This window comes from Pteropus medius, unplaced genomic scaffold, assembly GCF_902729225.1.
Source record: "Pteropus medius unplaced genomic scaffold, Ma_sr-lr_union100, whole genome shotgun sequence".
Taxonomy (NCBI): Eukaryota; Metazoa; Chordata; class Mammalia; order Chiroptera; family Pteropodidae; genus Pteropus; species Pteropus medius.
Window position 1 is genome coordinate 17,626,106 of NW_024340701.1, and position 14,077 is coordinate 17,640,182.

At 54.1% G+C, this 14,077-nt stretch overlaps 1 long non-coding RNA gene across 1 annotated transcript; it reads right to left on the bottom strand.

The window, feature by feature from the left end:
- Positions 1 to 1,074: 1,074 nt before the first annotated feature.
- Positions 1,075 to 13,251, bottom strand: LOC120622725 (uncharacterized). The gene is made up of 3 exons (XR_005658532.1): positions 12,500 to 13,251; positions 2,143 to 2,231; positions 1,075 to 1,257 (listed from the first exon to the last, which is right to left on the bottom strand). It is a non-coding gene; the product is annotated as an uncharacterized LOC120622725 (long non-coding RNA).
- Between the last annotated feature and the right edge of the window lie 826 nt (positions 13,252 to 14,077).

The following is a 14,077-nucleotide window of genomic DNA, read 5'->3' on the forward strand; positions in this document are numbered from 1 at the left end:
TCAGATAAGGTGTGAGGGACAATGCCCAGAACAGATCAGTTAGAGGGAACATCAAACTGAGTCAGCTCACATAGGCTTTCAAGGTCAAAAGACAGGATTGTCACTCTACCTGATGTGAAGGCTTACTATATAGCGACAGTAATCAAGACAGTGTGGTACTACTGATGGAAGGACAGATGCAATCATCGATGGGAAAAAAAATACAGAATCCAAAAATAGATCCACACTTTTATTATGCGAGAATTGTCTTTATTCTTATGTTGAAACATTGTATTTTGTCCTTGTCATTTTCTGTTAAGTCCACCTTACCTTCTTGTAGATGTTATAAATATGCTTCTATTTTCTTCCAGTTTTTTTGTTGTTGTTTAGATTTTTGCTTTGTTTCTATGTTTAATACAGATAATAACCTATACAGATTTGGGAGGGTGGGGGCAGGGTCTTGTGTGAGATACAAATCCAAGTTAGTTCTCTATATCAATAAATTGTATTAATGGCATTTATTAAATTATTATTCCTTTAGCTGTTATTTGATTATTTTGATTTGTAATGGATTAAGTTCTCATACTGTTTTAATTCTCTTTCTAGAATCTTTTCTAGTCAGTCGATCAGTTCTTTGTCTTAGAAACAATTACAAAGGATCTTGGTTATCACAGAAGCATATTCAACTCTTGACATTTGTAGGGAATAAAAAAAGACTCAGAATTCTGTTTTGTAGGTAAGAAGAACCATTAGAATTTTCAAGCATAACAAAGCAGTCTTCCTATATTTTGGGTTAATCGTGGAGCAGACCTGAAGTCAGAAGACCAGGTGACAGTCTGAAATGATAAGGCCTAAACACAGGTAGAGACAACAGAAAAAGACACAAAGCTACATTTATAAAATCAGAATGTTAGTTATAAAAATCTTGTAAAGCATGTATTCATGAATATTCATTCTACAAATGAAGTAGCAGAGTCCAGGGAGGTAAAGTCACTTTCCTGGGACCACACAGTGAGTTCAAGGAAAGCTGGAAATGGAGCCCAGCTGTATCAATTAAGACTACTACAAGTAACAGAAATCTTGACAAACACTGGCTTAAGTAAGGGATTTATTTTTCTCTTATAAGAAGTCCAGATGAACATACAGAATCCAGGGCTTGTGCATCTGCTCCAGTTACCAAAGACCCAGACAGTTTCTTTCTCTGTGCTCTGCTGTCCACTGCATGCGGCTTTCACCCTCATGGTCCCAAGATGGCTGCTGCACTTCCAGGCACAGCATCTGTGTTCCAGGCAGGAAGAAAGCAGAGGATTAAAAGTCTTCTCTGTTCAAGGTTGTGCCCTATTTGGGAGTCACATGGCCAGTACTAGCTCTAAAGGAGTCTGGCAATTTGAGAATTTCACTATCTAGCCTCTATGATAGAAAACGAGAAAGTAAAAGGGAATTGGAATGGGTGTGAGACTAACTGGAGTATTTGCCTGACACCAGGTCTCTTATCTCCTGGTCCAGGGCTCTTGGTATTTAATACTGTGACAGGGCTGGCTGTGCTGGGTAGGGAGGAGAGGGGGCTACAAATGTTTATCTAGGCCAGAGCCAAAGAAGACGACCACCTCTTTCTCAGATATTGATAAGGCTCCTGAAAGAGTTGGGGCTAAGAACTACTCAAAAGAAGGGAGACAAAGTATCAACGTCTGATAGACAAGGGGAAGGAAGCGATGTACTTCATGCCACAACAACAATTACCAGGAACTTATTACTGCCTGCTATGCACTGTCTCCAGACCCAGGCCTGGGAAGTGTCTTTAAAGTAGAATATAGAAAATCAGATTAAGGGAATGGATGGGAGTCAAGAAAATGTCCTTGGAATGAGGGCAAGAAAACAAAACAGAAAACCAAAAGAAAGGAAGTTAATCTTGGGAGGACAGCTTAGGAAAGGGTTTGAAAGCAAAGCGTGAAATCCTGGACAGGCTCCACCAGAAATGAAAGCAAACATTCTCCCCTGGCACCAACCAGGATGAAGATGTCCCAGCACACTAGGTTCACTTCTGGGTGGATCTTTTGGAAAGATGTAAAGAAGCCAGGAAAAGAAAATTAAATAATGACAAAGCTCCTTGGGCCAAACACCATGGTAGAAAGGTAGATCTGAGTTCCCATTCTACTTTTATACCTGCTGGATTTAACTTCTCTCAGCCTCTTTGGAGGTAGTGACTTCTATGTTGGTAAATCAAGACTCTTTCAACTTCAAGTGACAGAAACCTAGGTCAAAGTGATTTAAGCAAAGAAAGGGAATTTATTGGCACGCATAACGAATATCCTGGGGCAGGCCTGGCATCAGGTTCAACGGGATCCAGGAGCTCAAACAATGGGGACTGTTACCTAGCTCTGCTCTGTCTTCGTTGGCTCCATTCTCAGGTTGCCTGCCAGCCCAGGTTTATAGCCTATCTTTTTGGTAACTCCAGTAGAAAGCACGATTCTCTTTTCCACTAGAAATAGCAAGTTCTGAAATTGTCTCTCTGGGACCCAATCTGGGACCAATCGCCATGGCTAAAGTGGGCTGAGAGGGCAGATTCAAATGCTCCATTCATTCTACTTCTGCAGCCAGGAGATAAAGTCAGTCCCCTCCCACAAAGCAATTGGACTGAACTTCAGAGAGGAGTGGTTCCCCCAAAATCTGGATTCTGAATCTAGAAGGAGGACCAAATGTTGGCGAGGAAAAGCTAAAATTGTCTACCACAGTGTTCTGAGGAGTTCAAAAAAAAAGCCATAAACACCAAAACCTCCCAGTCAATCAAAAACTGCCTTTTCCCTGTATCCACTCTTGAGAGTTAGAACCCTAGCTTCTTCTAGCCCTGTCAAAGAAATTGCCAGAATCTGAGCTAAAAAGTCTCTTTAAAATCATCTCCCCCCACACCAGGTCGCAGAGAGGGAAAGAGGCCTGCCTAAGCATGTAGGGCTAGATCAGCTGCAGAAAGGAACTAAAAAAGACCTACAAAAATTCAGCCCAGCATTCTTTTACTTCTTCCTGCAGCATCTCTAGGACTGGTATATGATGGACTAAATGAACCCTGGGGAATGTCACTAGAAATGGGAACAGGTCTGGCCAGCCTACGGTGATAGCTCAATGAAAATTTTCTTTTGGGGGTAAAAATCCTCTTTGACTAAAAGAGGCCAAGGTGCATAAAGGGCTAGAATATCTGTGGCCCTCAGGCCTGGATCAGGGACAGTGTACTTAGGGACAGAGGTGGGAGCAAGGCACTTTTCCATGATAAGCTGATTTGGGCAGCAGAGGGCAGGTCCAGGGCAGAAGGACCCCATAGGGACATCACACAGCAGACACCAAAAAAAAAAGGTGCCTGAAAGAGTTCCAAGAAACCACACACCTTTCTGATTCTAATAGCCAGGTGTCTTATCAGCAGAACCTCAAAGGCCTACCACTCTGACCTGCTCCCCACAGTAAGATACGCTTCCCCTGGCTCCCCAAGGAGGGCAGGTGTCCCCTTCATGTTTCCACCAAAAGGGAAAATATGGCCCCCTCACCTGGTTTCCCTTTGATCTTTCCCTTCCCTGTCAACATCCCGGTCTGGCGGTACCATTTCTCAGAAACTTGGGGACATACTTAGTAAGTTTATCTGGGCAATATAGCCAGGTCAGGGAGGAAAGTTTTCAGAGAAATATGTTGCAATGCTCTTTATGATAGGCTGCCTTTTTCTCTCCTTATCTTTTTTTACAGGACTCAAGTGGGAACACCAAATGACCTAAGGAATTTGAAAGGATTATCATGATTACTTACACAAGAGTTTTCTGAAACTCCCAGCCAAGCAGGAGAAAGAAACCTCTAAAGTTATACCCTTTCAGGGACTAGTTAGATAAGTGTGGGGCCTAAGCAAACAGACAAACCAGAAACAACATTTCTCCCATTAACTCTTTCAAGTCCTAGAAAACACACTGGAGGCTTTCCAATGTCCCGCAGGGCCCTGATACTCTATAATTTACCGAGACATGCCCTCATTCCTTAAATGAAAGTTCATGAACCAATCCTCTCTTCATCTGCTTTTACTCTTCCCAGGTCCCCCAAAGCACTACAGGTCCCGCTGTGCCAGGTCATCCCCCAGGTGAAAAGTAGTATCTTATGGAGGGAAGACCCCATTCCTGGAGGGGCCAGCAGGGAGCTCTGTATTGGGTCCTAGGAGCAACCATCCTTGCCTTGCCCCTTTCTCAGCTGCCACAGGGCTGGGCAGAGGCTGTCCAAGAGGCCTCATATCTGGTGGCCATGAGGGGCCTCCCACATGCCAATCACCCTGGCAGCAGAACCAGATGTAAAGCTTGGCCTGGTGGCCATCCTTCACCGCCTCCCAAGATGGTATCACACGCCCCATCTGGGTCAGAGGAGCACTTGAGAAGGAGCCTCAAGCCAGATATAACGTCAGGGCTTTTGATGGAAAAAGAAAACCGCAGAAGACAGATCTCCCTAGCTCTGTAGATATCAGCAGGGATCAGCAGTAATGAGGTGGCTGCTGGCCTGTGCCCAGGCATGCTGGCACTGTGCAGGGAACCCCAATGTCAGAGCATAGAGGCAGGAGTCTCTGCTTTCAATTTCCCCTAAAATTTGCAAAAAGGAAAAGAAAAAAAATCCCATAAAGAGTGAACTGAATCTGTGTAAACCCGAGGGTTCAGGATGCAGAGTCCAGGCCTGTCCAGGTCTAGGGGACCCTGGCTGCTTCACAGGATGGGTCTTATGTCAATGAGGGTAAAGCCAATACTTGTAGCTTAAGCAAAGAAGGGAAATAGGTAAAAAAAAAAAAATCACTTAAAAAAAGAAGGTGCCATTGAATTCTGGAAACAACCCCTACAACGCAGGAATGCACAAGGACAGGAGGCAGCAGTTAGTTTCCCAGAAATTGGCAAGAGCCTTGCCAATCCTGGACCCCGGAAAGAACTCTGTAGGCTTCCTGTGAATGGACCCACCCGGAGTAGGCCTTCGGCCACCACAGAAGGCCTCGGGCCTCAAGTCCCACACCCGAGTCCCCCGGACTCTCCCCAGTCCCTTGCGCCTTTTCCAGTCCTCCGGGCGAGGGGGGTCAATGTCGTTCAAGTAATTTCTCTGCGAACACAAGATGGCAGCCTTAAATAAATGCAACCCTGCGCAGCTTTTAATCTTACACATCATTAAATTTCTAATTTACACATTATGTTTTCGTGGGCCAACCCATAACTCATTAGTGTTGAACTCACGAGGTATAAAGACCAACGCACCACGGGCGCCGAGACACCCGTCACCAGCCTGAGTTAACAGTTCCTGCCGCGGGGGCAGGGAGAAAGACGCGAGAGGGGCGCAGGGGCGCCCGTGGGGCGGAGGCTAGGACGTGGGCAAGCTTGGGAGCCAGGCCCCGCGCCCGAAGCTGCGCTTGCAGCACCACGGCCGAGAAAGTGCCTGGCCGGCTCTATCCTTCCACACGCACACACCCCCGCACATTCACACACCCAGAAGGCCGCACGAGGCTCGCTCAGGCCTCCTTGGCAGACATCTTCCTTGGGAGGATTTCGAGTGAGCCGTGAAAGCCAGGAACTACACGGGTTACAAACTCTGGAATCCCTGGCGGGCCCAGGCCCCCTTCCCCACCTCTAATCCGGTCCCCTCGGTTTGGCGCGGAGCCAGGAACCTACCAAAGGACAAAGAACACCCATCGATGGCGCAAGAGAGGGAGGTGGCGCAGGGACCGTCCTAAGTCCTGTCTCCCTTCTCACCGGGGGACCCTTGCCAAACTGGGGTGGCCCAAAACGACCCAAAGCGCGCGGGCTTCAGGGCCCGCCCGTGCCGAGTAAACGGCCTCATAGGCCACCCGCCACCCGAGGCTGGCCGCTCTCCAGGGAAGGACATCGCGCAAGCGCAGCTGAAAGCCCCAAGCACTGGCTAGGGTGCACCCTATGAGAGAGGCAGGTGTCTGGAAGGGCCTGGGGGCCAAAGGAAGTGGTCTGCGCTCCGGCAAAGGCCCCAGGCGGCGAGGTCTGGGACTGGCCTCGCCCAGCGCTCAACCCGCCAGGCCCTCGAGGTGCTCCGCGCTTTTCCAGCCAAAACCAGCTCTGCGCCGGCAGCAGAGTAGGAGGGAAGAGGCCGGGCGCGCGCCCCGCCCTCGCCGCCCGCGGTCACAGGGGCAATTACACTCCTCGCTGCAGACGGTTACCAGCTCGCCCGCGCATCCCTCTCTCCGCTCCCCTCTCCTCCCCTCCCCTCCTCGACTGAACTGCTGGCTCCATCTTAGTGAGTGCACCCGGGAATCGCGGCGGAGGCCAACTGCCTCTGGGGACCTCCTGAGCCTCTTCATCGCTGTGCCTCACGGCCACCCCCCCCACCCCCCACCACCAGGTTGCGGGGGCGAGCCCTCCACAACTCGCAACGCGTCTCACGCGCGCCACAGCCCTGGAAGCGGCTGTTGTGGCCCCGAAGGGGTGACAGGACTCTTCTCCAAGTGCTGCAAGACCCCTACAGCTGCGCTTTGCATCGCAACCCTGCCCCCAGCCAATGCAGCCACCCTAGCACCTCATTTCAAGGCGCGCCTCGGTTTCCCAGGTCTCTTCCCACGTCCCACTGGTGCGCTTTCTAATTCCCTTACTTGACGCCTAGACCACCTGCCTGAAACCTCCGAGGCCTTTGCGCTGCCAGGTGTCCTCTGCTGCACACAAACCGTCCCCTTCCTGGCCCCTGCGGTTTATGCTATCCCAGAAGGTGTCTTTGAAGCTGTGGATGAAAACTCTGGTTTAGGATTAAGGGCTTTATTTCCAACTAACTGCGTGATTTGAGCCAAGTTTCTTAACCTGTTTCCTTATCTGCAAAATGGGAGAAATGAGGCCCATATAAATGCGTTGCTGCGAGGTTTAAAGATGACACATGTATATGTAAACTGCTTGGCACCAAGTCCTGCGAGTTAGCATCACCATTACCACATGGCCAGAACTGTGGCGGTATTGAAAGTGAGGTGGCCTTTTTCCGAGCAGCGCCCGCGGAGTCCAAGGCCACATTTCACAAATCGAGGTGAGCCCAAGCCACCGGCTAGGCCTGAAGGGAGAAAATAGGAGTCGAGGGCCAGCCAAGCGAGCGAATCACTCAGCCTTCCGCCTTTTGCAAATGAAAAGAGGTCTTTATCCGGCTTCCGCCATTCCTGCGCCAGGTCTGCAATGCCTAAGGCTGAAACCTGGCGCGGCGGTAAATTTAGCCTGAAGGCAGCGCCTCCTAAGGGGCGGGGATGTCTCCTTGGAGGAAGGAAAGGGAACTCAGTAAGAAAATGGAGTTGCCTCTAGGAAGAAGAATCTGGGAGAGGAAACATTCAGGGCCGCTGGCGGACCACGGACAAAAAGAAATCGGACGCAAAAGACAAAATAAAGGGGGCTCCCCAGAAATTGGGCCACCGTGGGAGCCGCGAGACGGACTTCCCATCTGGGAAGAGCTGCCTACGGGTAATTGGGTTTGCTCGAGTTGCCTCTATAATTAATAAGTGATTTGACTTGGAGATTGGAAATAGTCGTTGAAAGGAAGCCGCGGGTGTAGGGGTGCGCGGGCCGCGAGCCTCCCTCAGAAATCCAGTGACCGCGGAGGAGGACGGTTTAAGGAACACGAGGAATGTGATAATATTGGCATCTAACCTTATAGTGTTTGAGTAATTCGTTGCTTAGCTACTTTGGATAGGCCATTATTTTGCAAACTGGAAACATTTGCAAGTGGTGATATTTTGCTCCTGCCTGACGCAGGGGCTGCAAACCTACCCCTGCTCTGCTGAACTCTTCGAAATATATATGCATAAATTGTTCCTAATGAGACCATCTGTTTTTTATGGCCCCTCTGGAAGCAGGAGGAACCCGAAGACTGCTCTGTCTTGCAGAAATCTGTGGCCAGACAGGCCAGGGAAATAAATAGGGAAGATTAGAAGGGTGTGCGTGATTTAACAGTATGCAGACAGGGGGTTCGGCGGTCGAAATGTGTGCATGGGTTCCCAGGGGTGCGGGTTATTGAGGGTGCCTCTGGGCTGCTTGAGGAATGACGGTTCCAGCCAGTGGGCCTCCTAGGAGGCCCTGGGACTATGCAGGGTTTCACAGCACACATGAACCTCGCTTTTCCATGCCTGGAACATAACCAGAGCCACCCCCACGAAACCACATGCCTGCCGCTGCTCGCGGAGCCCAGACATGTACCGGCGGTGGTTGCCCCCCAGCGTCACCCACTAACCGGGGTCTCCCCCTGCTGCGGAGGTGAAGGGAGCCGGGCCTGGAGCACATAGCTTGAAAACGCAATTCACCCGACCCCCGGCGGGAGTGCTGCGCTCACCCGGGGCCTATCCCAGAGGCTGAGCTTTCTGCCTGACGCTCGTCTGGCAGGCCCAGCGTCGCGTCCTGAGCCCGCACTGAGGGTGGCAGGGCAAACACTTTTCACATTACCCGGAGGCTGTTAATTGGGGCAGTGCAAAAGACGCCGAGCCTACTCCTTTGTGGCGGGGGGCGGGGGTGAGGAGTGGGCAGTGGGGGCCGCTTAATAATAGAGGGGCTGCCCTGGGGAGCCTCAGATATCGGTAACCCCCATGATTAATTCATAACTCTCCACTGCGCCTGGCACCGTCTCGAGTCTTTAATCGGTTCTGAATGTCAGCGAGGCTTCCCCGACAGGCTGAGCGCAGCCTTTTGAATGTGTTGAAAGTCGCTGCGCGCACACCAGGAGACAAAGTTGCCATCTGCTCCGGGGACCACGGCAACTGGGCGCTGGGAGGGGCTTTCCTCCCGCGGCCGCGGCTGTCCCGGGCGGCCTCCACTTCTCGGCTGGCCCCAGTCTTGCCCCAAAGCCAACAATGTACCCCACGATCTCCCAGCCCCCCACCCAGGGCGCACGCCTGCTGGAACCTCCCTCTCGCTGAGAAGCCGAGCGCGGCGCCGGGGCGCACGGGGAGCCTGGCGGTCACCCAGACCCAGGCCTATGCTAATGAGATTATGAACCGGGGTTGTTTGTGTGCGCGAACATGGAAGGGGCCAGATAAAGTGTGGAGAAGGGGATGACTTAGAGGGGGAGGGGAAGCCCTGGGAGAACAAAGCCCCAGGCCCTCGGCCTCCAGAGTCGCAGAAGTGACCGCCACTGGCTCGTGCACAGGCGGAAGCGGGGGGAGGGAGAGAGGCCGGGCCTAAAGCGCCCTCGCGGATTTAGACAACGCAGAGAAAACACAGGGGATGGGGAAAGGCTGAACCTGAATCTCTACATTTGGTTCGTAGGCTATTTTTTAAAGAAATGGCTCTCAGGGAAGTGGGGAGGGGCATCGTGCCCCGGAGAGGTAGGCGGAAGAAACCCTGTCCCCCTTTCCCCAACCAGCAGAGGGTGTGCTGTGACCAATCTCCCCACTGCGGACCAGTAGGGGGGCAGAGCCGCTGGGGACGGACTGCTGGCCCGAGCTGGCCCTGTGTCTGGCGGCTGCGAGCCTGTGCTTCCTCGCTCCCTGGCTCTGCGCGTCGCCTCTCGCCGCAGCGCCTCGCCTCCCAACTGTAATTCCACCCTCCCGCTGGCGCTGGGGCTGCGGAACCGTTTGAGGGAGTTGGAACGGCATCAGATGAGCACACCGGGAGGTGAGATCGGGTAGGAAATAGCCGAAACTTTTGAGTGGTGTGCCGCTGCCCCCCACACACGTATAATTTCCCCTCCTTCCCAGCCGCCACCTCCCCCATCCTTTCAATTCTTCCAGGTTTGCAGCCCAGTCCTGTCATATGGTTTTGTTTCTATGCTGCTGCTTTTTTTCAGACACGAAAATTGAACACGTGGAGAATTAGCCCGGCTGGAGAAGCGTGCTGGGTGCAGATTCAAACAATGGTTTCCAACAGCGAAGCTCAGGCAACACCTCCCCTACCTCACCCCCAAATGGCAGCAGCACACTCCATCACAACCTACCCCTCCCTCAGAGCCTGGGAAGAGACCAGCGTGGGCTGCACTTTCCGCAGTCTTTTCCCGAGTCACACATCCCTACGTGGGCCCCGGACTGCTGGCTCTGAGATCATTGTGCCTGAGGTCTTTGGGGACTTACAGTAATGGGCCTGCTATTTTTCTCTGGGAAGGTGCTGTCTCAAAGAGCCACCTCAAGTATTAATGTTTAAAACCCGGCCCAGGCTCCAGGTCTCCATCCTTTGGCAATTGTGCCCTTATTCCCTTCTTAGGTCGTACTTTCTTAAGCAGCTTGGAGCACTCCCCACCCCCATCTGATGAGCCAGTCTCCAGGTGGCTGGGCCTCTTAAGAACAGCGTCCTTTAGGATTGTCTTTTCCAGAGGCCCCATCCTCCACAGCAATCCCAAACTGTGACGGCTAGGCCCCCAGCCTCTGAGGCCCCCCGGACTTCACTACACTGGCAGGAGCCGCAGCCCCCACAGGCAGTTTCTCTCATGCAGAGCCGCTTGTGCATCTCAACCGGGCGCGTACACGCGGCACAGAAGCTCCCAGCCTCCCGGAGCTGGTTTCCTCTTACAGGCTCCCGTCAGAGCTGCCGAGACTGTGGCAACGCCTGCGGCTCCCTGTGCAGCCCTGGGTCTCCCTGCAGCGCTGTGAGCTGTGAATCGGCCTTCTCTTCCTTTCCTGCAAAGGTCAAGCCAGCTCCCTCTCTCACAGGGCCACAGTTCCTTTCCTGCCTGCTGAGCTCATACACTGCAGCTTGGATATGGAGATGGGGTGGGCATCCGTGCAGGGAGTGGTCACCCCCCAGGCCAGGGGGCAGGGACGAAGGGTGTGGGATTCAGGAAGGGAAACACTGCAGACAAACCCCAGAAAGCAGTTCAGAATTTGCAGCCAGAGACTCAAGGGAGGGAGAGAAAAACAGGCAAAGGCTGTTACGCCTTGACTCTTGAAAAGGAAGCCTTTCTCCCCCAGGGGCTGCCCTAGGGGAAGGCCTGGAGAAGGGGCCCTGATGCTTGCACTGTGTCCTGTGCAGTTCCTAGGGCATGAGCACCTCTGGTGAAGCTGCGCTTCATTCCAAACAAGAGTCAGAAACAAGCAAATGGGCTAAGACTTAGAATTTAGTGACCATGGGAGATCGAGTCAGCTGCCGTCCCCAAACGAGGGACCCCGAGAGGCCTTTCTGCCCCCACCCCACCCAGAGGGGCTACTGAGCTCTGTAAGCAGCAGTGAGGATGACCGCAACTTCTTGGGGTGGAGAAAAATGAGAGGAAACACCATTAAACTTGCTTCCTCTAAAAAGTGAGCGCTACCTTGAGTTTTCTCTGAACTGTACCTAAAAAGTCAGGAGAGAGAACTCATTAATTTTTGTTTGGTTTAACATTGCCAGCTTCAAATCAACCTTAGGCCCCCCCGAAGGTTTTGTAAAATATTTAATCTAGCTCAGACAATTTCCTGCAGTCCCTAACTGGACCACCCCACTTACTGAGCCGCTGCCAAAAAGCAAGTTTGACTGCAGGCTGGCCACCAGAGGCCTTCCAGCTGCCTGGCTGGCCTGTACCCTCCACTCAGGAGTCAGGACAAGCTCCTTTACAGAATCCAGAGAGACCAGGGCCTGGGTCACCCCAAAGTCTCCAAACTGGTGCAGAAGTCCAGGAAATGGAGTTTAAGATGTTTTTCTCATTAAGCTGGTGTTATCTTGGGACCCTCACCCTCCTTGAAGTCTCACCTTTCTCTGGGTACCATGTACTTCGACGAGCGCACACTGTTGGAGGGAATGACCCCTGTGTGCCCCTCCAAGTGCCTTCCACGTCCACCCATTCAGTTTTTTTCCCACATCATCTCACTAGGGAACATAGCAAGCGGTAGTGGGATCCTTCGACTGCGCTGAGCCTTAGCCCCTTCCAAACGTGAGGCTCACAGGGAGAACTCCTGCTCTGCCCAGTTTCCATACCCGCCTCCAGAATAACGAGCCGAAAACATGTGTACTGTAAATAAAGCCTGTCTAAATAAAGCACTCGGGTAAAGGCTGCCGAGAAAACACTCGGCAGCGCTCTGCGCTCAGAGCGTGAGTCAGCTTCCCAGCTCCCGGGAAACAATGAGGACCTTGCCAAGGGTCCCCTTCTGTCAACACCTGATGGCCCCCAGGCCCATTTAGGTGGTGAAGGCTCTTGGCCATAGGGACCTTCGGCCTCTAGGTTCGAAGGGGGAGGGGCGCTCTCGGCGGCCGGAGATTGGGGTCCCGCCTCAGGATTAGCTCCGACAAGAATCCCTCTACCCGCGGCCTCGGCGGAGGAGTTGAGGGTTAAACAAACATGGGGCAGGGGAGTGAGCCTAGGGCGCAGCGGGGCGGAGGCAGGAGGAAAGGGGACGCTGGGGACGCTCGCTACGGAGCCTCCCGGAGGGAAGACGCCTCCTCCTGGTTCCCAAGCCAGACTCTCGCCCACACGGCTGGCCGCCTCTCCTCCGCGGCCTCCCGAGTCTCAGCGGAAACGAACGTAGCTGCTGCCAGTCACCCCACTCCTTTTACAGTCCCCAAGGGCCCCTCCACGTCCACTAGTCTCCCCCCTCCCCCCCACGCCGAGTGACACGGCGCGCCCCATTGATGAAGAACAGTACTGGGACTTGTGCTGGCCTCCAAGTTACGTCTTCTATCGCGTCCTCCGAGCTTCCTTGCGGAGCTGCGCACTCCCCAGTAGGGTTTTGACTGGACCGGTGGCCTCTGCTCTGGCGTGGGCCAGTGGTTTCCCCGCGCCCGGTGACCTTGAAGGTCAGTGATCCACCCGGCAGGCCCGCGGTTTCCGGAGTCGCGCGGCCAGCCCTTCCTCCCCGCCTCTCCGGCCAAGGCCGCCCCCGACTGCCTCCTCTTGTCGCGCTCCGGGCGGGGGCGCCAAGGTGCAAGCAACCGAGGGTTTCACCCACGCCCTGCGGACACGTGCCCCGCCGGGGCCGGTGTCGGTGCCCCAGCAGCCTGAAATTGCCAAATCTTCGCTGAGCAGGGTTGGGGGCGAGGCCTTAAGAACTGGGTTTGAGCTGGAGAAGGCGAGGAAAACAAGTGAAACGGGAGGGGCGGGGTGGGGTGACGGCTCATAAATCAGCCAGCCCCACCCTCGGGCCTCACTGCGGAGGCGCCCCAGCTCCGCGGGGGATAGAGGGTCACTCGGCCACTCCTGGCCGACCTCTGAGCTCTCTCGGAGCCAGCGCCCCACCCTGGGCTCAGGCCGCGCTAGGACCAGCTCCCGGCCCGGATCGTAAACCACCCGCCGGATTCGGCGGGAAGCCGCCCTTGGACGCCGCGCGCATCCGCCCAAGGGGAAGTTTATTTATAGCTTGTAAACGTAAAGGAAACCAGACCGCGCTGGCTCGCCGCACTCATGCTCCTACGCTCCCCACCTGCCCACTAGGGAGGGCGCGGCGGGAGGCGAGGAGCCGCCTAGGTTCTCTCCCCCCACACACTCCCTCCCCCGCTGCTCCACTCCCGGGGAAAACAGGGTAAGGTCCTAAGAGGCTGGCAAGCCTTAAATTCCTATCCAGTGCTGTGAAAGCCAGAGAGGGAGGAAGACATGAGCCCCGGCACTGGCGTGGTGAGGGTGGGGCGGCCGAGCTGTCCCACTTGGCATGCACCCGTGGGCAGCGCCGCGCAGGATTTCGCATATCACGCTCCGGGCCTAAGGAAGTCCTGGAGAGCACGGGATGGGGGAGCTCAGAGAGCCTCTCCTTGGAAGGCGGGATGCTTCCCCCGTTCCTCCCGAGCACGTGTCCTCGGCAGTGCAGGCAAGCGCTGCGCTCCTCAGGCTTCGATCCGCGGGTTACAGCGGCTGGGAGCGCTCCCGCCCCACCCCCACCGTCGCCGCCTCTCCCGAGGAGCTCCAGGCTCTGGGGTGCACTTGGGGCAGGCCTGGGGAGCCGGAGAAAAGGAAAAGAGCCAGGGAAGAGATTAGGGAAAGAAGACATGAAAAAGCCCAGCCTTGAATAGACAAGCAGCGGAGCTGAAAAAGAAGCCGACAAGCCCGCCTCATCACCACCACCACCACCCGCCCCAGCGACCTCTCCCATTCCCGGCGGAGCGCACCCACCCCCGGCCTCGGCCGAACAGGCTGGATCGTGTGTGTGTGTGTGTGTTGACAGTGTGTGTGTTCGTGTGTGTGTGTCCCAATGTGTACGCGCGCGTGTGCGTGCGATGCTGCACTTGCGGGC